Raw genomic sequence first — 27,425 nt, 5'->3', positions numbered from 1 at the left:
CAGGTCTTCAGATAATGCCATAAAAGTATATTCAAAGATGGCTAGACAGCATAGCAGAGCCATCAAGAGGAAGCTGTTGGACGATTCTGATGATACAAGCTATGGAGCAGGCTTGTACTGAAGTAAAAACTTTGAAGCTAATTTCCCGTAACTTGAGTTTTTTTTGTGTATAAGGTACATTTTCTCAGGGCCTATTTATAGTAGAAAGATGAAATATTCTTTAGTTGTTCCTTAAGACCTTCTAATAAATCTGAATTGAAAGATATGTGGAATTATTTTGTATTAATGGATGTAAATTTTAAAATACTTGTTAAAATGTATAACTTTTTTTAACATTTACAAAAAATAAAATATCTGAAAAACTATACATTATTTTTTCAAAATTTAATAATTCAGCATAAAAGTAGAACATATCTCTGTGTTCTGTGAAAAAATCAAGAGTATCGTGCAAATAACAAATGAGAAAATGTTCCTAACTTTTAACTCACTTTAACATTGTAAGCATAGGGCATTCCGTATACCCTTAAGTGGTTGAAGATCTAGAAAAATACGTAACCTCTACAGCAAAAGACGAGTAATATACATCATTATTGGAAAAATGATCCTATCGGAGCACAAAAAGGTCTAATAAGCCCCTGTTTCAAACGACTCTGACTTACAAAAACAAAACAAAAAAAGGGTTCAAATGGCTCTGAGCACTACGGGACTCAACTGCTGTGGTCATTAGTCCCCTAAAACTCAGAACTACTTAAACCTAACTAACCTAAGGACATCACACACATCCATGCCCGAGGCAGGATTCGAACCTGCGACTGTAGCAGTCGGACAGTTCCGGACTGCGCGCCTAGAACCGCGAGACCACCGCGGCCGGCTCTGACTTACAAACAGGGTACACGCTGCCTCATTCTATCTTCCTCAAAACCTTCAAAATTTTTCTCCAAAACTTTGGCATGCGAACATATTAGCGCTCATTTTACCATGGAACTCGCATCTCACTCCCTCAAGATCCCCGAACTGTAACTCGCTCACACCCACTAGTCAGTCGGTGTAAGTCGCTCATACCCATCCTTCATCAATTGTACATTCTCACTCGCTCATTCAGCCCAACGCGTTGTCATTCCCTCTCTGAGTCTGTCAATGTTCCCCGTCTCACAACCTCAATACTTCGATCTGTCGTACTATTACTGTCTGCTCTCCATGTCACTGTCTCCCTCTTGCTCTCACTTACTGCTACTATCCGATTAATTCCTTCCCACTCCTGGCTGGCCGCGGTGGCCGTGCGGTTCTAGGCGCTGCAGTCCGGAACCACGGGACTGCTACGGTCGCAAGTTCGAATCCTGCCTTGGGCATGGATGTGTGTGATGTCCTTAGGTTAGTTAGTTTTAAGTAGTTCTAAGTTCTAGGGGACTGACGACCTAAGATGTTAAGGCCCATAGAGCTCAGAGCCATTTGAACCATTTGAACCTTCCCACTCCTGATGTCACTATACATTTGTCTCGTTTTGTGTCTCTCATAATCACTGACTCTCACCCACTCACTGTTTTCCTAGCACTGTTCTGTCACTATCAATTATGTCCAACTTCCACTTTGTCGCTCTCTTTTTCTCACTCCGCCATTGCCTCCTTCGCTGCTTCTATACTTAACCACTGTTTACTATCTTCCAACATTGATTACTTTGCCGTCTCTTTCCCACTTCAACCGCCTCCTTCTCCAGCGTAGAAAAGTGTTACTATGTTCGCACCCTAAAATTTTTGGGAAAATTTTAAAGGCGCCGATAAAAGTGGAATGAAGCAGGAGGTACCGCACTTTTCAGTTAGTCCTTTGAACAGCAACATATTAGCCTTTTTTGTCTTCCGGTAGGACCATTTTTCCGGTAATTCCATTTTCCCTGCTACAGGAGGGCATGTCGCTCACATGAAAAGAACTTTTTGGGGCAGTAAAACTATATAATTTTATTATGTGAAATCGTAATAACGTAAAACTAATTATACATATCAGACCGGCTTTTACGTGCATAAAAGTTTTGCGTGTGGGTCAGTACAACATGGGGTTCCCAGAACGCTTCTGAAGGTAATGTAAACCCTTTACAGCGTATTAATTCTTGCTGCATCAGGTTATAAACTACGTTTTCGACTCACACCGGAAGATACGTGCGTATTTTACGTCTACAAGTAGGATAACATGGAACCCCTGTATCTCGGAAGTGGATAAAGATAATTTTCAGTGTTATTCGAGATCTGAATTTTACCAGTACATCGTAAAAATTATAGCCATTTTCTGTGCATAGCCGTCTTTGAATCCGCGGCTCGGTTTTGGTACCCAAATACCGTGTTTTTCGTGTATTCTCAGGAATCGCCCATGAACTAAATGGTGCATCGTAGACCACATCAGATGTAAAAAGAACCAATCGATTTGCTCCGTTTGCCTAAGCTGGAGGAAAAGTGTAATATTCACTATTTTACACTGCACTGTAGGACTATTAGAGCAACAAGATCCTTCTGTCGGATATACAAATGGTACCCAGACCAAGGGCTATCCGACACACCTGACTCTACCTTTCTGTTACCAGAATTATGAGTCCCGGGAAAATCCCGTTTTTATGTGCAGCGTCTTGAAACATATTACGTAGGTCGTGCTGACGGATGCGTGCCGATGTACAGGAACTGAGAGAGAGCAATGTGAACTTGAGAGAAAAGTGCTTGGATGAAAAGAACGTAAAGACAGGGACACAGTTTTTCTCCCATCAGTTTACATACCGAATATCCAATGAAGGAAATAAAATAAAAAAATTTAATATCTGATTGATTCAGGTTCCCAGCCTGCAGTGAGTATCAATGTGCAAGATAGGTCAGAGATACGGGGACTTCTTACCACGGCCGGAACTTGCTCCCACAAAGGAAGCCGCCGCAGCTGCAGGCATGTCACGACGGCCCATCCGCTGACACAAGAGCGCCTGTAAATAAAGGCGGCCGACAGTCGCCAGTTACTTTTCTTTATTCTTTCAAGCTTCCTATAAACGCCATTAACAGTAGTGTTAATGGCCTTGCCTGTACTAGAGTTGTCACTAGGACTGCTCCCTGCAGTGTTGTAAACGCTGAAGACGACTCTGCTACGCTCTGGACTTGTTTTTGGTTAGCCGTTCACTTCATGATATCCACCTGTTTGTGCCACCGGTCACTGCATCTTTCCAGTGATAGTGATCATAATCTGTGATGTGCTGACGCAGAGTAGGGCAGGAAAGTTTTGAAGCGAGATTTAAAGTTCAGAGTGAAAGCATATCGTTCCTAGATTTCTTTGATGACATTGAGATCCTCTGTGAAAGAGAGGAATATCTGCAGATCCTGTTGAATGGAATGAACTGTCGATTTGAAGGAATTCTATTACTTTGGAAGAGAAGTACAAAATGCCGGACAAAGCAAGGAGGATATAAGAAACGGACTAACATAAGCAAAGAGCGGAGTGTACTAGTACCAAACATAAGCCCTAAGTGAAAGAAAATAGTAAACGTTTGGATCACACGCAAGGGAATCACGGCCGACAAGAAAAACGGAAAAGATGAGAGTCGATGTGTTTGAGATGTGGTGCTAAGGAAAGGTAATGAAAGTGGACTGATAAAGTAACAAATAAAGTCAATCTTCACAGATTTAGCAAAGGAAGGAATTTGGGATAAAAACTAACTATAAGAAGCGGTAACAAGACGTGTGTTAAGACGTCCAGGGAGTAACTCCGATGTTTGTAGAGAAGGCACTAGTGAGTAAAAATTGTAGAACAAGACAGAAATTATAATTTATTCGAGACCTTGGGTGCAAGTGTTTGAGATGAAGAATTTGGGATAAGAAAGGAAGTCGTCATGGGTGACAATAACCCAGTCATGACACTGGTGACTAAAGAAAAGTTTGTGCATTGTTATTTTTTCACCAGTGGAGCTTACCATTATCATACGACCGGCGTTTTCTCAGTATATATTCTAATTTAAAATGCGGCAAACCACAACTGACAATGACATTCGAGTACTCTCGGCATATATTCCATGTTTAATTATCAAATGGTTCAAATGGCTCTGAGCACTATGTGACTTAACTTCTGAGGTCATCAGTCCCCTAGAACTGACAACTACTTAAACCTAACTAACGTAAGGACATCACACACATCCATGCACGAGGCAAGATTCGAACCTGCGACCGCAGCGGTCGCGCGGATTCAGACTGTAGCGCCTAGAACCGCTCGGCCACTCCAGCCGGCTTTTGATTAACACATTCTGACACATAGATAGCCCATCACTGTCAGTCTCAAAGATCACTGTTTCCAATATCCCTGCAACAATACTGACAAATCACTGTTACAGAATACCCAGCTTTCCGAATCCTGAATTCTATTAAAGCACCATATAATGATTAGGTCATCTGTAAAGAAGACATGCATCATCCGTTATAGGCTGTTGGGAAGGTCGTTCCGTACACTGTACGGTCACCATTAATGTGATCACATGTCAAAAGCCTGAATAACCACCTTTGGCAACACGGACCACTGCGAGTCCTGCAGGAAGAGATTCAATGAGGTTCTGGAAGCTTCCGACATGGATGTGGAGCTATGCCGATTGCAGTGTAATGACCAGCTAGGCTAGGTTTCTTGGCTGAGGATCCATGGGGCGAAGAGCCCGATCAAGGCAGTCCCATGGATTCTCTACTGCGTTTAAATACGAAGAATTTAGTTGCCAGGGGAGTACCGTAAAATCATCCTTTAGCTCTACGAACCACACAAATAAACTGACATGTGCGTGTCCCCTTGTATTGCCCTGCTGGTAGGTGCCATTGTGCCGAGGAAAACCAAACTGCATGTAGGAGTAGTCATGGTCCCCAGGGATAGTGTTGATCCATTGTAGCTTCCAGAATGACGTGATAACCCACAGAATGCTACGAAAAAGTTTCCCCAGTCCGATGGAGCATAAAATGTGATTGACCTGAAAAGGCCATTGTTGTTGTTGTTGTTGTGGTCTTCAGTCCTGAGACTGGTTTGATGCAGCTCTCCATGCTACTCTATCTTGTGCAAGCTTCTTCATCTCCCACTACTTACAACCTACATCCTTCTGAATCTGCTTAGTGTATTCATCTCTTGGTCTCCCTCTACGATTTTTACCCTCCAGGCTGCCCTCCAATGCTAAATTTGTGATCCCTTGATGCCTCAGAACATACCCTACCAATCTGTCCCTTCTTCTCGTCAAGTTGTGCCCCAAGCTCCTCTTCTCCCCTATTCTATTCAATACCTCCTCATTAGTTATGTTTTCTACCCATCCAATCTTCAGCATTCTTCTGTAGCACCACATTTCGAAAGCTTCTATTCTCTTCCTGTCCAAACTATTTATCGTCCACGTTTCACTTCCATACATCGTTACGCACTATACAAATACTTTCAGAAACGACTTTCTGACACTTACATCCATACTCGATGTTAACAAATTATTCTTGTTCAGAAAAGCTATCCTTGCCATTGCCAGTCTACATTTTATATCGTCTCTACTTCGACCATCATAAGTTATTTTGCTCCTCAAAAAGCAAAATTCCTTTACTACTTTAAGCGTCTCATTTCCTAATCTAATTCCCTCAGCATCACCCAACTTAATTCGACAACATTCCATTATCCTCGTTTTGCTTTTGTTGATGTTCATCTTATACCCTCCTTTCTAGACACTGTCCATTCCGCTCAACTGCTCTTCCAAGTCCTTTGCTGTCTCTGATAGAATTACAATGTCATCGGCGAACTTCAAAGTTTTTATTTCTTCTCCATGGATTTTAATACCTACTCCGAATTTTTCTTTTGTTTCCGTTACTGCTTGCTCAATATACAGATTGAATAACATCAGGGATAGACCACAACCCTGTCTCACTCCCTTCCTAACCACTGCTTCCCTTTCATGCCGCTCGACTCTTATAACTGCCACCTGGTTTCTGTACAAATTGTAAATAGCCTTTCGCTCCCTGTATTTTACCCCTGCCAGCTTCAGAATTTGAAAGAGAGTATTCCAGTCAACAATGTCAAAAGCTTTCTCTAAGTCTACAAATGCTAGAAACGTAGGTTTGTCTTTCCTTAATCTTTCTTCTAAGATAAGGCGTAAGGTCAGTATTGCCTCGTGTGTCCCAACATTTCTATGGAATCCAAACTGATCTTCCCCGAGGTCGACTTCTACCAGTTTTTCCATTCGTCTGTAAAGAATTCGCGTTAGTATTGAAAAGGCCATCTATGGCCAATAAGCGGAAGTCCAGTTGCGGCACTGGCGTGCAAATTCCAGCCTCCGTTGCCAGTGAACAGCAGTCAACATGGGCGCATGAATGGGACACCTGCGGAAGCTCATATGCAGCGATTTCCTTTGAATGATCTTAGAGGAGGCACTTTTGGTAGCCCCTTAGTTCATCTGAGTAGTCAGGTAAAATTAAAATTTAAAAGTCTTGATCGCAACCTTGTTAAAATACTGACAGCAGTTACACGAGCGTCGAAGGTCGACGGAACTCATCTAGCAGTGTCCATCCACCGCTCCGGAGTCTGAAGATGACTCTTTCATAGAGTCGAAACCGGTCACTCACTCCATTAAAAAAAAAAAAGAAAATTAGAAATATTGCGATCAAGACTCTTTTAAATTTTACTTTTAACCACTTTTAAGGTGGCTGAATATGTTTTCAGAAGTTTCAAAAATATTATATGTAGTCAGGTGCTCGACAGTTGCATTGTATTTGCCCTGACAACACATCTCTGCACCAGTTGTTCACCTCTGTCATCTACGGCCTGCGGTGCACCACAGTTGCCTCAGGGCCAGTTCTGGATAACTGCATTTTGCTATGCACGGGAAACTGTAACTACGGCAGAGAAATGGCTCTCAGCACTATGGGACTTAACATCTGAGGTCATCAGTCCCCTAGAACTTAGAACTACTTAAGCCGAACGAACTTAAGGACATCATAAACATCCATGCCTGAGGCAGGATTCGAACCTGTGACTGTAGCGGTCGCACGGTTCCAAACTTTAGCGCCTAGAACCGCTCTGCCACTGCGGCCAGCTTATAAAAGCAATTATGAACATTAGAGGAAATGGCATTAATCATCTTTCTGCTATACGATACCATATCAAACAAATGTGATACTGTATATTCAAATTCTTGAGACATTTTTGAACGAAAATACCGATAAGCGGTAAAATTCTAACGAACGGTATTCTGCAAGCGGCACATTTTCGTGCATGCAACGCTACAGATATTTGACGCTCGACGCGATGGACTCTTGCTGATGGACTTGGTTTCTGCAGTAGTGAGTGCGCTTATGTTATCCGACTAAGCTCGTGAATAAAACAGAGATAACCAAACTATAAGCTACAATTTAAAATAGTACTAAATCAATTGAACCTTCTTCCTCCATGACAGAGCCGTGAGGCTGAAAATATGAGAAACATGAACTTTGGTGAACAAACACAAATACCGATACTCGGTGGATGTCATTTTGTTTTGTATGCGCAATGAAAATTGTTCCGTATGCACAATGAAAAGGTTTTCCTCTTCTTTCAAGATGCTGAATCCACATGCACCTTACAACCAGATAAATATACATGCACACAAATATAGTTAAACACCAAAGTTCAAAATTCGGCTATAAATTAACACTTAATCTATTATTTACATGTACACATGTCACAGGTCTGCCTATGCAATACTTCCACGCTTTCACTTGAGTTCTCATTTCCCCAACAACAAATTCATCCACCTCATATAAGGCTACGCACAACTTAGCCACTAAGTTCCCTCCACTGAGTGTCCTTTTAAATTTTACTTACTTCATGTAATCTGGAGAATTTAATTCCAGCGTTTTGTCTCTACAGAACATGCTTGGCTCTTGTTCTTTCCCAAATCTATAACTAGAACTACATAAACATATGCTCTGAAATCACAAGAAAAGGTTGTTTGTATCGTTCCTTTCCTATTTTTATACCTAGTACAATTACTTTCTTCACTGGTTTACTCTAATTCACAGTGGTATTTTTTATTTGTACTCCTCTGACATGATATTCTATAATATCTTTGTTTTTAACATATAAAAATTTTCTGATAGACCACAGATGGTACTGCCAGTGTCTCCAAGAGATACACCACTTACATTATGAACACTAATATGAGTTTCAGGCTGAATCTTCTCTGAAGCACTTTGTTTCAACTCTGTCTCAGCTAAAAGATCCTCCTTACCAGTTGAAATACTGTTTCTTTTAAAATAATCCTCTACCATTACCCCAGAAAAATTACATTAAAAACATCACTGAAGTCAGAATTAGTATCTTCCTGCATCCAGTTACTGCCTAAGTCGCTACCCATCACCATAAGCTCTTCACCATCAACAAATAAATGTTCCTGTACCTCATTTTCATCAAAACCACAAGCGACATTATTAACATTATTACTAGACTTCACTGCAACATTCACTGCATGCAGCACGTCGTCATCGACTGCATCCACACTCCACACGTCACAAACATCACAGATACATGTACTTCCCTGAACATACCCATTCATAAAAGCTTCCGTTACAGATCCCTCTACCTGCACACAACTAACCAACTTCGCTACTCAAACCTGCACCTTCTTGTACATCTTCATCACAGAAAAATCTGACACCAGCTCCTCCACCTGGACAAAACTTACATCAAATACAACTGCTGGGGATGATCCCACTATACCTCACTCGATATTAATCATTTATTCATACTGCTATTCACCCCCCGAGGAGCTCACCACTCTCTGGTGAGTTCAAGCTTGGCTACTATGGGACTCCAGCCTTTGCAGCACCTTTCCCCTTCCGTGCATGCCGAGTCCCTGCGATCCTTTTTCTCCTCCCTTGGGGAACATGACTGTGATATTTTTGGGAACGTCTTCTTAATTTTCAGTAGACCCATATCAAAATAATCCCCTCACTGTCTTTCTTTCTTTATTTGTTCTGCATCTCCTGTTCTTCCTCTGTTGCTGCGTTTGGGGTTTCTTTTTGTTTCTTCTTCCTCCCTAAGGACCAGCCAGCATCTGATGTATAAAAGGTGACTGTGCAGCTCGTAATTACCAGCCCTCAGTTGACAATTAGGGTTCGCACATACCCCCTGGTACAGGCCAGGCCCAGGGAGGGGTGACTGCCTGAGCTGTTACCTTCACAAATTGCCAACTGGTCTCTCTGTCAGCAGTTCAGGAAGTGTGAGCTGAGGTTTTAACAATCACCTAAGGCGGGTGAGCCCTGCCCGCCCCCTCGCCCACCCTCTGCGGAGGAGCTGCCAGTTGGGTGGAGTGCGCCATTATAGACACTGACAATTGTGGGGGATTTTCTTGCAATGAGCCAATCACCATCTATGTCTACTAAACGTACACGGAATGAGGCTAAAGATACAAAGACTCTCCCAGATGCAATTCGATTCCTCGCGATATTGCGTACCGACGAAGGTCAGTCCTTTGCTATAGTTAATTAATTTATTATTCATAAAGGTGGTGATGAAATTTTGCTCTCGTTTACCAAATGGCACTGTGCCTTTGGAGACTAATTGTGATTCTCAGGCACAACTGCTTGCAGCTTCATTCCTCCACAGTTATCCTTTCCGCGTTGAGGCACATCAAACACTGAATTCTTTGCGTCTTTGCGTTGTGTTATTTGCACTAGGCTTTTCGACGGCCTGACTGAGACAGAAATCCAAACTTACCTCTCTGATCAAGGAATTACTGCAGCCCACCGGATGACGGAAAAGGTTGATGCACTTTGTGACTACATGCACTCTTTCTCTCAATTTCAATAAAGTAGTCTGTCCATCAAAGATCAAAGCCGGCTATGAAGTCATCATGGTCCGACCATAGATTCTGAAACCGAAGCACCACTACCAATGTCAACGTTATAACCACACTTGAATGGCCTGTCGAAACCCGGTCAAATGCGTTACTTGTTGTAGGGGTGATCACGAGGGCGGTTGCCCGTTTCGCTCTCACCATTGTATCAATTGCAATGGCGACCATGCAGCATCAACCCGAGAATATTCCTCGTATCTTGATGAGCAGGCTTTCTAGGAGATCTGGGTAAAGGAAAATGTGCCTTACTCTGTTGCCTGCAAGTTGTCAGCTAGTAAGGAGCCCTGCATTATACCATCTGGCACTTGCAGTACAATTTCTGCTACACCTCGCTCCATGAAGGACACAGCCATGCAGACCTGCGACCTCAATTTCAGCACTACGGATGTAAAATCGCCCTGGGTCTCGGTAGTGCCCCGTCTCCTTCTCTCCAGCAGTGCAACAAGCCAACAAATTTTCACCTTTGGCGGCGAAGGTGAACCAGAGGCCAGAAATGACACAAGGAATATTCCCATGAAGACTTTCTACGCCCCTTCTGCCAACATACTCCTAAGTCTTCATCTGACAACTGCAGAGGCTCAAATAAACCAGACAACTGTCTTCTCCTTTTCTGATTCAGAGATCCTCTTCCACGGTGTCACCGCATGATACCTTCACTCGGCCGACCTCCTTTTCGCCAGTGTGCATCAACAACCATTTCTCTGCCCCGGAATGTGCTGGCGGCTCAAGTGAGAATGCCAATGCCTCTGTAGATCTCATGGAGCAGGATCCTCGAGCCTCTGCACCATGTAATTGTGAATCTTTGAAGGTTGGCACTCAGCAGCTGCCGAGGTGACAACCCTTAATTATTGTTTCTTTCCTTCTCTTTCCCTGTCATGACTCTCGTCCAATGGAACGTTTGCAGCCTTCGATCCAACAAGGAGAAATTACAGCTGCTCTTGGAATCGCTGTGTCCACTTGTTTTCTGCCTCGAGGAAATAAAATTGCATCTGGGTGTGACCACTTTGCTCCTAGTATTTCTTTCTGGTCTTCTCTGCCCTTCTTCCCCAAGGACAGCATTCCATCTCGTGGGTGGGGGGAGGGGGGTGGGGTGTCATGTTGCTTGTCTGGGATGATGACCACAGTCAAACGTTCTCATTGAACGCCTGACTGCAAGCTATTGTATCTGCATTCTCCTTTCTCGCTCCACCTTTTCTCTTTGTACCATCTACATACCTCTGTTATTTGGCGTCGCCAGGATGGATTCCCTTCAGCTTATTGGGCCACACTCTCACCCTGTTTTGATGCTCAGTGACTTTCAAGTGCACCATCTCCATTGGAATTCTTCACGAGCCTACCCGAGAGGTACCCTCTTGGTTGACCTTCTCAATCAATTTGACCTGCCTTCACATTGGATCACCCACGTTCCTTTCAAACCCCACACACACCTATTAGCATTTTTATCTCTCCCTCTGCACTGCCCAGCTTTTCTGTCGTCTTGAGTTATCTGTTCTCTCTGACACGTACTAGAGCTACCATTTCCCGTGTGCTATACGTTTTCGGACTCCTACCCCACGTACGTGAAAACCAAATTGGCATCTTTCAAATGCCGACTGGAGGCTTGACTCCTCCCTGGTGACATTTGAGGAAGAACATTTCCCTAGTTGTGATGACCAGGTAGAATACCTTACAAACGTTATCCTTACCTCCACAGAAAGTTCCGTTTCTCCCAATTCACCTTCACCGCGCCGTGTCCTGAACCCTTGGTGGACTGAGGCGTGCCGGGACGCAATTCACGCAAAGAGACGTGCCCTCCGCGTTTTTCATCATCATCCTATGATGGAGCACTGTGTTCCTTAAGAAGAGTTGCATGCGCAGTGTCGTCGCATTAAGATCCGCAAAAAAAAAACTGGATTGCATTTACTAGCTATGTTAATAGTTGTACTTCCACTTCCGTCGTGTGGGCCAGCCTCCGACAACTCTCTGGGACCAAAGTCCATTCACCATTATCTGGCCTGATGGACCCCGTCGCTATCTCCAACACCTCCACATAAAATAATTCTCTTGATTTTCACATCATTCACAAAATTAAATTTCAATTTATGTTTGTCACACATTCTGGCTTGAAGTTAACTTAACTGCTGTAAGAATGACGTCAAATCTGACTTTGAGTAATAATCTATAGAAGTTTTTACTACTACCTATCTTGTAAAGTAATTTGTTATAGTGATATAGTAATCACTATTATGTTGATTAATTTTTTTCATTAAGATGTGTTGGAGTAAGACAGATATTAAGTTGTATTAGAAAACTTCTGTATTCAGCTTTTGTAACACGTTCTTTTTCTAACTATTGTTTGATAGCTACATAATGACCACTAATTGGATCTCTTAAATCTACTTATACCCTTTAGCTACTTTAAATATGGTTCAGAATTCAATATGAAATTGTTTGATTATTTTTCTATTTGTGGCTCAATTTCATTTAATTTTATTTTTCCAGTATTGATGCCACCTTATGCTGCAGCTTATTTCCAAAAATGTCCATTTATACATGCAAAATTTCATTAAACTCATTATCTGACATCAGTTTTAAAACAAATGCACACAAATCGCCACAAATTACTTCGTTAAAATTATGTATTCGTTGTATTTTATAGCCCAGTACACTGGAACCACGATATTTATCCAATTCTTTAGGAATTATCTTCCAGATGAATCAAACACAAATTTTTTTATCTTTATTTTTATATTAACAGCTTCAATGTGAGCCTGAATGATCGGATGTATTTAAATTAACTGTTCCAGATTCATATTCTCTAGGATGATGATGTAGTTTGGCAATAATAGAAACACCATGAAAGTATTTTTTTATTTTTAGCAAGGTTTTCTATATCAGAATTACTTAATGCATTGGGATACATATTTTATTCTTTTTTGCTTTCTTCTCCATTACAAGACTGTGTCTGTTTTGTTCTCCCAATTCTTTATCATCTTCCTTTTTATTTATGACTGTATTTGCAACAATAGCTGCTCCACCAGCTGGTGAACCAATAGTAACTAAATATGGTAATGCTGACAGCATGTTTGTCAAGCATACTGATAATTTTCATTGAGAAACTAATATTACCGCTACATTGAAGCCTAATGGGTGAATTCATGCGCCACATTGTCCTATATATTTTACAATTTTAGAAAAATGTAAGATTTATAAATAAAAATAAGTATTGAAAATAACAATTCAACTGGCTACAGTGGTGCTACTCTAACAGTTATTTTAGAAATGGTTTAATAAATATTATCCTTACAAAATAATGAAAAAATCGAGAACTATCAGTTTTACTCATTCTCTGTGATCGAGAAAAATAAAAATAATTTAAATGTTCCTAACAATGATACTGAAATTAATATAAATATACGAGATGGATGGCTTCATCGTAATCATGCACTGTAGTATATGAGTTTGATGTTATTACAGCTTATAGATAGCATTATTCAACCTATGATGGAGTCTCTAATAAAAGACTAATTGATAATTATTTGACAAAGCTATTTGATTTTGTAACCATAAAGAAAGCAAAAGATGTATCCATAATAGAGCTTCGTTTCATTTTATCATTAACCTTGTTATATTTGACTTCATGTCTTGCTAATAAAATAAGTATGGCAGGTTATATACGTAATAATGGAAAAATAAAAAGTAAGAAAAATAAAGTGCTTTATCCACATACAGTGATAAGACTTGGAGGATGTTTGAGTGATTATAAAGAAGTTAGGTGGGAAAGTGATTTTACTGTAATTATTATTGGCGTTGCAGTGCTGGAGATGCTATTCTTCCTTGGGCTGATAAAAATTATGGTGGGGTACACTACCAAAAGAAGGAGGAACTATTGTAAAAAGTGTGGATCTTCATGTATTTATAGTAAAATATGAACTTAATTGTGATCTTTAACAATGGGAAAATATATTGGTAGACAATAAACTACCTATACCTTTCTATGAACTGGATTAATTAACAAGAAAAACTTTGGTTTGGGTATTATAAAGTACTATAAGTCAGTGAAAGTTGATATGCCATATTTTTTGTTGTTGTGCCAAACTAATCGTAAAAATAACGAGCAGACTCCTTTATCACTATATGGTCATGCTAATCTACAGAATATCTATTTGACAAATTAGAGAAATGAAGTTTTCCCACAGGAAATGTGGAACCTTCAATCACCAAATGATTTTCTCAAAGCTTATTAAGTATTTCTTAATTTTAAACGTTTGAACCTTTCGAAAAACGACACTTATGTAAATCCTAATAATATTCTGTTAATGTATGAACAAATAATTTGACGTAAGGTACACAACACAGAATACTAACTGAGAATTTTTAAACTGAAAAATTTAATAGTGTACTTATTACATAATTCTATGTATTACATATTATCTGGATAGCTCTTTTCAAGTGAATTATTTAGCAGGTTGAATTTTTAAAATCGACTAATATTTGGCTGAGAAATTAATAAAAAAGATTTTTTCCCCCTGCACCTGCTTGTTATGCAGCCAGTCGTTCTTCTATATATTGTGGGTAGCGGTTTTTCAGGGGTAAGGTTCTTGTCCAAAAATGCAATCAGAATTCAATTATGTCAAAAAACAAAAAAAATGTACCAAAAATAGAATTTTTGTTCTTTAAACTTGGTGCCTGTGAGAGTTTATTGATGTACTTAGAAAATCTGTCAACATATGGCGTTGAGGCAAGTTCCATTAAAATTAATATGGGAGGACTCTTTATTTAAACAAGAAAAATTATTCTTTTTTTATTAATTTGGATATTATGATTATCGTTACATATTGTTTACATTTCATCTCTTCAAATAAAATACAAGAATGGGAAGAACATCAGGTATTTACAAGCAAAATAAACTGATACAAATGCAACAATTTGAATGAATTGAAGCGGCACCACAGTTTAAGATAGGAAAGTTAGATTCAGGGCAACATTTCTGACCGCACGAGCTACAGAAAGGCACAGGCCTGCTGACAGCAAGTTATGCTGACCAGTGGTTGCGAAGTAGAATGGAGGCCACAGGTCTGTCGAACCACTGAAAAGCGTAAACGCAGCAGTTTGCATGCCGCAAGTTACTGGCAGAAGGGGCCCAATGAGTACAGATGCACACAGCCCTGTATAAATAGGTGCGGGTTCCTAACGAGAATCATTCAAGTGCGGCAGCTCTCCTGGATGGCAGAGTGTGTCACACCACCAGCTACACAGAGCAGTAGATGTGGCACCAGCGTTCCAATCCACGGCGGGTCGCTGGTTGGACCCTCTGAGGCAGACTTGGGGCCGTAGCCAGCCGGCCAGTGATGGGTCACTCTTCGGCTCACTACCACAGGCAGCCATCCTGGCTCTGCACATGCACCATTGACATCCAGGGCGAGGGTCACAGATTCGGCTGCAGATCACAGCGCACGTTGTCGCCTCATTCTCAGCCACAGTGGCGTGAAGGACACAGCTGGCTGCCTGCAGCTCACACCGAGCGACAGTGAGTCGACAGGGATGTAGACTGCCAAGTCGACTGCCAGCATCTTCATGACGCCGCAACTCTGCTGCCATACAAGACTCGACACCGCACTTCATTGCACAGGTCGCAGAGGTGCTTCCTCAGCATTGTGGGTCCCTGTGATGCAGACCGAGGTGTACGAGGCCACTGTGGTTGGAAATAATAACTCATTTGGAAAGCTCAGACTAGTCTTAATACAGTGTCTTCAACCTCTTCCCGCTACATATGGTCATCCTCATAAATTCGGTGGCAGAAGTTGCCACTACAAAGCTTTGTCACTCAAATACCAACTATATGCGCAAGCTGCTGGTTTGTTTGCTCTGTTAAACTCTACATGAGTATGTCGACTGAAGGATTGTGGCCAGTAATCTGACAGAGTCTTAAGTATGTCAAATGTGGAGGTAGCTAGCCAGTTAATAGAAGTTTTTCTGTTGTCACTTCTGTATGACTCATCCCCTGACTGGTCCGAAGCCTATTCTAAAGGAGTGGTGGTGTGATTCAGCCTGAATGAATGGAGCACTCTGTTAACTCAGAGACGGGTCTCCGAGATGCACTGATTTACAGAAGGTCAGAGGCCAGAAACTTGGTCTATAGATCTCACCGAGTGAAAGGTGTTCGATAGGGAAAGTTTTGTACTTTTTGAGAATAAATTTAACTCTCCTGAATAAAATTTTTTTACTATATAAATGAAGACTCTACTCAAGAAGTTATCAATGTAAGCGCCTCCAATGAGATTTAAAAAATAAGCGAGCTAGAGGTGAATATTTAGTATAACGTTACTGTCTGTGAACGCTTGGCTACTAGATATGGATAGAATATTTGTATGGAGATTAATAACAAGTTTAAGATTGTTTTATCAGACAGGTACTTAAAACGTTTGACTAATTGCAATTATCAGTTTTTTAGATGGAAATTTTAAACTCAGATATAAAGAAATGAAGAAGCTTAAAAATAATAATGAGTTCCATGATCTGGAATTCATAATTTGAAAATTTTATTTTTCCTGTTAAATTTTATAATCTTTAAATGGAAAATACCAAACAGTTAAATCAATGTGGTGAATGTCTGGATAAAAAAGCTACTGAAGACTTTGATAAAGATAAATATCAAACAAATATGTAAAGAATGCAAAAAATATTATGAGAAAATTAAAGTTACATGTGAGTGAGGTGGAAGTGTAAACAATATCAAAATACATGAACAACTAACAGATCACACCAATCTCATGACTGCTAAAGGAGAATAAATTAGAAAGAAATTATGAAAAAGTGAATAATTTACCTCCATTAAACAAATAAGTAAAATAATTAATTAATATCAATGTCAGGGAAAACCTTGATTTTTTATGAGAAGACTCATAATAAGAATAAACAATAAAATAGAAAGCCATGTATAGTTTTCAGTAGGATAGTAGCAGTATCCGATTAGTTCTCGGTAATTTTTCCCACTAGCGAAAAAACCGTAAAATTTCAATTGGGAATTTTCCGATTGTAAGCCAGTGAGAAAAAATGAGCCAGAACCTACAGAATACAGCTACAGCGCTGAGTTAAAATCAGGACCGTCGGAGACTGGCTTTATTACCAGGCCTCAGCGGATTCATTTCGAAGCCCTAAACATCTGGGATAGTTGGTGGCTCATAGATCAGTGACTTCACTTTGTTGATGGCACTGGTTGACGAGGCTGAGATAGGTCGGTCACACATTCAACCAATGACTTCCACAGATACTGCGCCGATCGAATGCACGACTCCAAAGGAATGCTAGCACCAACTAAGGTGGGGGCATTTATTCTTGCTCTGGCTCGATGTGTTATGACACAGCTAGGCTCTCGTAAGGTAGCCAGCTGTGTAAACGCTGCGTGGTGCTACAGCATGTAGCTGTCTAGTCCACCACTGACGGTAGAAAGCCATGGTTCATGGTGCCACATCTGCACTACTGCATTGCCTATAGTTGAGTTGCCCCTAAGTAGATCCCTGATAGTTGCAGTGAGCTGGGCGCAGCAGCTTTGCAGGCCTGCCTCAACCAAAAAGGTAACGCGATTTTGTAACCGCCTCTATAGCAACGCCTCAGCGCTGTCACAGCTCTGTAGACGATTTCGTTTTTCGTTTGCAGCCATTAGCTCTTCGCAGTTGAAAGCTGGCATGAGCGTTACGAGATGTCACGGATCAACTTACGCTGTCCCGGCTAAAGCTACACAACTGCGTGGGTGACTGACCCAAACATTCCTTGGCTGACTACACAGGCCTGTATGAAGCTGATGTTGCAAAGTTTCCTCCCTCCACGGAAAATTTCGGTCCTCTGAAACCCAGGCTACAGTTGAATCTGTGAACTACTAAAACATCATTATACAAGTTTTGCACAGTCATCTCTAATTTTTTAAGTTTTGCAGAAATTTTTGTGAACATGCTTGACCCTACTCAATGTATCCTCCATCATCTCTGACGCATCTGGCCCAATGTTCTTTCCATGATGTCAACGCACTTTGGTAAAATTCTGCGTATTGATTTTTACACCTTCGCTTGACACAGGAAATATGGTCTTTCTCACTACCATGTGTTTTGCCGCGCAGGTGGGCCTTCAGACGACCAAAGAGGTAAAAATCAGACGGGGCCAAGTCCGGACTGTAGGGAGGAAGAGGAACAATTTTCCGATCCATTTTCCTGATTTTCTTCTGCGTCGTAACGGCTGTAAGGCGTTTGGCATTGTCATGGTGTAATCTTATGAGCTGACGCTGAAGCTGTGATCTGTGGGTCTTGATGACACGTCGCAGCTTGTCCAGTGACAAACAGTAATGGTTAATTGTGGATCAAGTTCGAAAAAGTCAATGAAAATTACACCGCACTGATCCCAGAAGAAGGAGGCCATCACCTTTGGGCCTGCTGTTCGTGAAAGTCTTGGTTTCCTCTTCCGAGGGGAACCTGGATGACGCCCCTCCATGGATTGGGTTTTGCCCTCAGGTTCCGTCAAAAACAATCATGTTTCATCCTGGGTAATGACGCCGTCCAAACACTGTTTCCAGTCTTCAGTAAAGGTCTTCGTGAGACCGTCGCACACATTCTTCCTAATCGTTTCCATTTATCTTTTCAATAATCTAGGCACCCAACGTGCACAGATTTTTCTCTACCCTATTGACTGTACCAGTGATATCACTCAACCCAATGACAAACCAGTCATTTCAGCAAGCTGGCGTGTCGTCACACATCTGTTATTTTGGATGATTTGATCAATGGTCTCCTTATTCACATCACTCACTGCCGTCGATAGTCTACCGCATCGTAGATTGTCCAGTAGAGAGAAATCACCTTCTTTAAATCTCTGCAACCACCCCTGGATACTGCTATAATCCAGTGTGGCCTCCCCATAAACAGGGAGCAGCTTATTGTGAATCGATCTGGCAGAGTCATCGCTGGTCTTGAAGAGGAACTCCATCACCGACCGTTGTCGCAACCAGACATTTACTTTACGATCCATTCTGGCTCACCTGTAAATGAACGAAAATCCTTTTATACACCAAATTATAGCTAAATGTTGCAAGTATATTCACAAAAATTTCATTATCATCCTGCAAAAAATAAAGCAATTAGAGACGACTGTGCAAAACCTTTTGAACGCCCTTTGTACTATCGTGTCTACATTTTTCCCTTGACTGTGCGATGTACTCCTTGCCACTCCATTATTTATATTTAACGCATTGTGCTACTTTCTTACACACTCCGTCACACAGTGCATTATGACTGAGATATCCAAAATCTTCGGTCACTTTCGTAAAACCTTGTGGTTTTATCCATTTGATTTGTAGGTAGTGAAATGGAACATCGGGTGGGAGATAGTTTCCTGCTAATGATGAACATAAAACGCGTATGTTACGACCAAGATTAAGAAAGTTCCCGACGTAAAAATTCCTACTATCATAACTGAATGCTGGTACCTACTGTGGTACTGCCCAACATGCTGGAACAACTGTTGTGCAATAATAGCTCCGTTCTGTAGTACTAACCGTTTGTTGAGGAAGCTGACTATGGTAGGATTAAGGGTAGCAGTCGGGTAGGTTACACTGTTTGCTGGTAGAATTTCGAAATGTTAATCATGTAGGTGCAGTAGAGGATACTATGACTTACCAGAATGAGATTTTCACTCTGCAGCGGAGCGTGCGCTGATATGAAACTTCCTGGCAGATTAAAACTGTGTACCGGACCGAGACTCGAACTCGGTAACTTTACCTTTCGCGGGCAATTGCTCTACCAACTGAGCCACCCAAGCACGACTCACGGCCCGTCCTCACAGCTTTACTTCTGCCAGTACCTCGTCTCCTACCTTCCAAACTTTACAGAAGCTCTCCTGTGACCTTGCAGAACTAGCACCCCTGAAAGAAAGGAAACTTGCCCGCAAAAGGTAAAGGCCCCGAGTTCGAGTCACGGTCCGGCACACACTTTTAATCTGCCAGGAAGTTTCATTCTATGAATAAAGAGGGGTGGGACGTCAAACGGGTCGACTTGGAGCAGGTGAGGCATCAAGGGACATTTTAATTTCCACTGTCTATACTTTTACAAATAAATTCATAAGACTGTGTCAGCATCACCCGGAAGGATTCTGGATTCACACTCATTGCAGTAGAAGATCGAAAACATAACAAAATAATTTTTTTGCGTGTGAAAATTCATCATTTTTTCACTTACTAATGGCTGCATTTGTTGCATAGGCACACTTTTCTTCGTAAGTTAGAGAAATTCTTCGATGAATTTTGCACAGCATACATACCATATTTACGGGTGCATGAAACTCTAGAATTTATTTAATTTATGAAAAAACGAAAGAACTGTTGTATTTTAAACTTCATGTTTAGAAAAAACACAAATTTTGTAGTTAATTACCTCAATTTTTACCATAGTTTTTAATAGATGTGGAAAATTATAGTGTTTCATACACATTTGAGTATGGTTTGTTTGCTGCGCAAAATTCATCGAAGAATCTCTCTTACGTATGAAGAAAAGTGTACCTACAGCAACAAATGCTGCCATTAGTAAATAAAAAAAATGATGAAATTTCACATGTAAAAAAAGTTATTTCGTTATGTTTTCGAACTTCTACTGCAATGAGTGTGAATCCAGAATCCAGAGCCATGGGTCGTAACAAATCTGAAATGTAACGCCCACTCTTCAAAGTGTTGTCAATGCGAACAAGAGGTGACCTAGACGTGAAACCAATGGCACCCCATACCATCACGTCGGGTGATATGCCAATATTGCGATGACGAATACACGCTTCCAATGTGCGTTGCTCAAAATGGCTCAAATGGCTCAGAGCACTATGGGACTTAACATCTGAGGTCATCAGTCCCCTAGAACTTAGAACTACTTAAACCTAACTAACCTAAGGACACACCCACGCCCGAGGCAGGATTCGAACCTGCGACCGTAGCAGTCGCGCCAATGTGCATTCACCGCGATGTCGCCAAACACGGATGCGACCATCATGACAGCGTAAGAGGAACCTGGATTCATCGGACAAAATGACGTTTTGCCATTCGTGCACCCAGGTTCGTCGTTGAGTACACCATCGCAGGCCCTCCTGTCTGTGTTGCAGCGTCAAGGGTAACCGCAGCCATGGTCTCCGAGCTGATAGTCCATGCTGCTGCAAACGTCGTCGAACTGTTCTTGCAGATGGTTGTTGTCTTGCATACGTCCCCATCTGTTGACTCAGGGATCGAGACGTGGCTGCACGATCCGTTACAGCCATGCGGATAACATGCCTGTCATCTCGACTGATACGAGGCCGTTGGGATCCAGCAAGGCGTAGCGTATTACCCTTCTGAACCCACCAATTCCATATTCTGCTAACAGTCAGTGGATCTCGACCAACGCGAGCATCATTGGCGCGATACGATTAACCGCAATCGTGATAGCTTACGATCCGACCTTTATCAAAGTCGGAAACGTGATGGTACACGTTTCTCCTCCTTACACGAGGCATCACAACAACGTTTCACCAGGCAACACTGATCAAATGCTGTTTGTGTATGAGAAATCGGTTGGAAAGTTTCCTCGTGTCAGCACGTTGTAGGTGTCGCCACCGGCGCCAACCTGAAAAGCTAATCATTTGCATATCACAGCATCTTCTTCCTGTCGGTTAAATTTCACGTCTGTAGCACGTCATCTTCGGAGAGTAGCAATTTTAATTGCCAGTAGTGTATGTATAGAATTTGAGTCAGTATTTTGCAGCCACAGTTTATTATAATTATAGTTCGGTAATATTCACACCTGTCAGCATATGCGTTCTTTTTAATTGGAAATGTTATATTCTTCTGGAATTCTGATGGTATTTTGACTGTCTCGTACGTCTTGAACACCAGACGGAAGAGTTTTGTCATGGCTAGCTCTCCCAAGGCCGTCAGTAATTCTGACGGAAACCCGTCTATTCCCGGGGCCTTCTTTTAACTTTAGTCTTTTAGTGCTCTGCCACATTCTTCTCGGAGAATCTTATCTCCCATCTCCTCTTCATCTATGTTCTCTTCCATTTCTTTAAAGTGGCCATCAAGTTCATCTCCCTTGTACAGATCCTCTATATACTCCTTTCACCTTTTAGCTTTCCTTCTCTGCTTAGGTTCGGTTTTCCATCTGTGGTCTTGATATTCATACAGCTGCCTCTCCTTTCTCCTAAGGCCTCTTTAATTTTCCTGCATGCGATATGTGTCTTTCCCGTATATGCTTCTAAATCCTTGCTCTTGTACTCTAGCCATTCCTGCTAAGTCCATTTGCACTAGCTGTCACTCTCTTTTTTTACACATTTGTATTCCCTTTCGCCTGCTCCATTACCTGCATTTTTATATTTCATCCTTTCGTTATTAAATTCAGTGTCTCCTGTGTTATCCAAGGATTACTGTAGGCTTTGTCTTTTTTCCTGTCTGATCCCCCGTTGCTTCGTCTTCTATTGTATTCATTTCCCTCTGTTCTTCACAGTCGTTGCGTTATGCTCTCCCTAAAACTCTCAAAGGCCTCTGGTTCTTTCTATTTATCCAGATCCTATCTCCTTAATTTCCTGCCGTTTTGAATTTATCTATTCTACATTTCATAACCAATAAACTGTGGTCAGAGTCTACATCTACCACTGGAAATGTCTTAAAACTAAAAATCTGGTTCCGAAATTTCCAACTTACCATAAAACAAAGCCTCCAAAACTAAAAGTGATTTGAAGACATTCTAATAGTAAATTACTTTACAAAACGGTTATCGTCGAAAACTGAATGGAGATTGGTTCTGGTCTTTCCCACTGTGCCTATTTAAAGACTGACCCATAAGATAGAAATATTGTAACTAACTACCAATTTACAGAGCAATACGTATTCAATAGCAACAAAAAGGGGCAGGACTAATAGATAATGCTTATTCATATCGGGCAATGGAGTTACTTTATTTCATTACACGCTGTATGTTCTTTAAATGATATTAATATTAGGTTCTATATTATTGAGCAGATTTTTAAGCCTACCCAGAGTTTTGTAGGAACCCAAGTTTCATATTTATGGTATTAAGTAACATTTTATTCTAACAGAGACATACGTTTTTGAACACAAAACAGCTATAACTACTTTACAGCAGCACTAGATTATGAAAAGTTCACATTCTAAAATTTTATATATGTACAGCAACAATTTTGAGTATTAATACTTCCTGAATTACAGAATCTGAAAAAAAAACAGTAGAAAATGTTCCTTATGAGTGACGGATTCAGAGCCTTTAAATGAGGTGCATCAATCCTGTAACAAATATTTATTAGTGGAATCAGATTTTCAAGTCCTTAGGGTTCTTCTGAATCTTAAATTTTTAGTATTCCCACGAATAAAATGTTTTAGGCATAATGTTTATCATTGCCCTCAGCCAAGTCTCAGTTATATGCTGAATAATATAGATTACCAAAAGTAATCAGTATAATATACTATTTTGGTAATAAATACATGACTGTACATATCTTAAGTATGTTAAATTTCCGTAGTACAATACGAATATAGAATAATTACACACATCAAAAAAAGCTTTGCATCACCCCAGTTCCCAGAATTCCTGAAGATAGGCGTTGACTGTGGATAGTGCAACAATATCGGGTGCATATTGGCGAGGCATTCGTCTTCATGGACAACAATTCGCACCCCCATCATGCACATCTTGTGAACGACTTCCTTCAGGATAACGACATTGCTCGAATAGAGTGGTCAGCATGTTCTCCAGATATGAACCCTATCGAATATGCCTGGGATAGATTGAAAAGTGCTGTTTATGCACGACGTGACCCACCAACCACTCTGAGGGATCTACGCCGAATCGCCGTTGAGGAGTGGGACAATGTGGACCAACAGTGCCTTGATGAACTTGTGGACAGTATGCCTCGACGGATACAGACATGAGTCAGTGTAAGAGGACGTGCTACTGAGTATTTGAGGTACCGGTGTGTACAGCAATCTAGACCACCAAAAAAATGGTTCAAATGGCTCTGAGCACTATGGGACTTAACATCTGAGGTCATCAGTCCCCTAGAACCTAGAACTACTTAAACCCAACTAACCTAAGGACATCACAAACATCCATGCCCGAGGCAGGATTCGAACCTGCGACCGTAGACACAGTTCCAGACTGAAGCGCCTAGAACCGCTCGGCCACAACGGCCGGCTTTCCACCTCCCGTCCCCGTCCGCCAGCGGTCGCGCTGTTCTAGACTGAAGCACCTAGAACCTCTCGGCCACACCGGCCGGCAAATCTGGACCACCACCTCTGAAGGTCTCGCTGTATGTTGGTACAACAAGCAATGTGTGGTTTTCATGAGCAATAAAAAGGGCGAAAATGATGTTTATGTTGATCTCTATACCAATTTTTCTGTACAGGTTCCGGAACTCCCGGAAGCGAGGTGATGTAAAACTTTTTTTGGTATGTGTACATACAACCAAGGATAATCAGATCATAAATCCTGTTAAGTATATGGAGATTTATATATTGTAGTTTATGAGGTTTAGAGTATATTTATAAAAATAACTATATTTTATACCAATTGTCAAGGTCCAAAGGATCATATCACAATAACCAAGTTATTATTCTTTTTTAGTCACTATATTTTTAATTTGTTTTCTACGTCAACATAACATAGTGCAACTGGGAATTACTATCATTTGTTGTTCAAGTAAACTGTTATCTGACTTTGACGGACATGTAGGTGTAAAAAGACGAAAACGACTTTTTTCTAACAAACACAACGTTTTAGGCACAAATTTGAGAAACATAGTTATGTGACTTTAAACTAGACAGCTATAAGAAAATATAGCTAAGGTCCTTCCTTTCAGCAACAAATATTAAGGTCATGAAAAAAAAGGAAGTTTAGATTCGCCGTCTTACCCAAATTCCCTTCCACATGAGTGTCATTTTTCTAATGGTCATACCAATTTAAGCACGATTGACCTAAAAATCAGTCTTATACTACATTCCAACTTACCTACCGCGAGTGTGTTGTGACGCAAAGACAAAAGAGTAAAATAGTTTTTGTTATTTCCATTGTTATGTACATGAACTATGCTCTATAGTTTAGTGTTAGCTACATTTTCTCCATATGGCTTGTGCTCCATCTGCTCTGGAAAGGATGAGAACCCCCATCTGGTAAACAACTGCCCCTCGGAGCCGGGTGATTCAAAAAGTAAAATTTGGTCTGAGAACTGTCAAATGCACATTGCCACTCTCACATAGTGTTTTATTTAAAAGAATGAATAAACCAGAAATACAGCAACAATATACATCCACTGTATGTAATTACAAAAGAGGAAATTCCGTAGATTAAAATCAACCAAAAAACAGCAATCTAAAACTTCAAGATTTCAATCTGTTCAGAGTCCTTTAAATGTCTGGTGTATTACCAATCATTGCGTAGAAAAATGTGGGCAGACACCAAAACAAACTAGCTGAAGTTGTTCAGTACCATCTTCTGCTACTACTACAGTGGGAAGTTGTTACGTTTTCACTCAGGCACGGTGAACTTCTGTTTTGGGATATTTGAGAGAATTGAACAGGCAAACAGGACACGCTACTTCGCCTAAAAAATGTCTGGTAAGCTTATAGTTAGAGTTTTGATCACGCCAGCCTGTCAGACTGTAACCTTACAAGCAGAGTGTCCACTGTGTGTAAATTATTCAACGACCGAAAGGTTTGGTTGCTCACTATGTTGCTGACAAGTTTCCGCGATGGGAAGTGTGAGAGGATGTAGGGTGATCTATAGCGAACTGCTGGGCAGATGCACCATGGAATTCCTGTGGCGGCAAGGCTAAACTGTGCCACAGAGAGACGATGGGCGCTATGAAACACGGCCAGAGTATGACTATGCTAAAACTGAAGCTCCAAATGTTCACAAAAAACACTAAACTCACTTCAAGACACGCTACAGGAAGTGCTATCTACATCTACATTTATACTCCGCAAGCCACCCAACGGTGTGTGGCGGAGGGCAATACGACTAACGTGCCAAACGACAGCAGAGGTACAGATGAGAGGAAGGACTAGGTTCATTACGTGGGTTATTCTTCAAACTATTTATTTTTTTAAAAAATCCGCAATAATTATCGTTAGTTACAACAATTACCTACATAAAACACACTCATAGTCGAGTTTCACAAGCAATTTCTTCTCAAATAGCAAATGACACATACCTTACGTAATCAAAAGTATCCGGACACCCTCAAAAACATACGTTTCTGATAATAGGTGCATTTTGCTGCCACCTATTGCCACGTACTTCGGTGTTGAAATAGCAGTAACGAGACGAGTCCAGTAAAATTATTAATATAACTATACAATCAAAATTAACAAAGTTATCAACATTCATAAGTAAAAAATTTTATAACAGTAGCAAAAGGACAAAACATGCTACATATGCCTACGACACACCATTGGACAGGTCTTGAAGTCGGATATAAAATAACCATATTTATCTTAAAATTGAGGTGATATTTTGAGATGGAAGCTGAAACCGATTCAGGTCGTATTAAACGTAATGACCATCAAAATCGAATTCCTACCTGGAAAGAACCCAACGAAAATTTACAACGCTTTGAGAAATGTGTGGAATAGTGTCGTGAATCGTACCACAGTGTCACTGTGGTCTGCTCGTTTTCGTGAAGGTAGGGTGAGCACTGTGAACAATCCAAGAAGGGAAACGCAATCAAATGCCACAGACTAAACCTGTCACGTTACTGTTAACGACATTTTGAGAGAGGATCTACGAAAAACATGCGAGGAAATCGTATATGAGGCCAGAATGTCTGTCACTTCGGTTTACGGTATCATAACTGAAAAGTTAAAAATGAGAAAAGTTGTTGCCAGATTAGGTGAGTGAAGAGCAGAAAGCAGGTCGAAAAGAATCGCAGAAGAATTTCTTCAACGCTGTCGAAAAGAAGGAGAATTTCTGAATAGGAGTGTTGCACTTGATGTTACCTATATACGGGTTTTTGAGCCAGAACTGAAGTCTCAGTTGTCATAAAGGAAAAGTTCCGCCTCTCCAGGCCTGAAGACAATCAGCCGCCAAGGATCACATGTGAAAGTGATGATTTTTTATGATGACTGTAGTCATTACTATAAGTAGAGTGCCCAAGGGGACGTATGTAACAGGCGCCTACTACAAGTAGTTTCTGCCAAATGTTTTGTGCCCGAAAATTCGTCAAACAAGTCCTGACATGCTTCGAGCTCTTGTCCTCCTTTCACACTATAAAGTGAGATCGCATATTGCCCTGCCAGTGAGACAAGTGGTCGACAGACATGGGTGGGAAATAGTCCTGATATGAGTCCAGTAGACTTTGATATATACGATGTGATCAAAAGTATCACGACACCTCCAAAAACATACGTTTTTCACATTAGGTGCATTGTGCTGCCACCTACGGCCAGATACTCCACATCTGCAACCTCAATAGTCATTAAACATCGTGAGAGAGCAGAATGGGGCTCTCCGCAGAACTCACGGACTTCGAACGTGGTCAGGTGATTGGGTGTCATTTGTGTCATTCGTCTGTACGCGAGATTTCCGCACTC

This window comes from Schistocerca gregaria, chromosome 7, assembly GCF_023897955.1.
Source record: "Schistocerca gregaria isolate iqSchGreg1 chromosome 7, iqSchGreg1.2, whole genome shotgun sequence".
Classification (NCBI taxonomy): Eukaryota; Metazoa; Arthropoda; class Insecta; order Orthoptera; family Acrididae; genus Schistocerca; species Schistocerca gregaria.
This window is presented reverse-complemented; position numbering follows the sequence as displayed.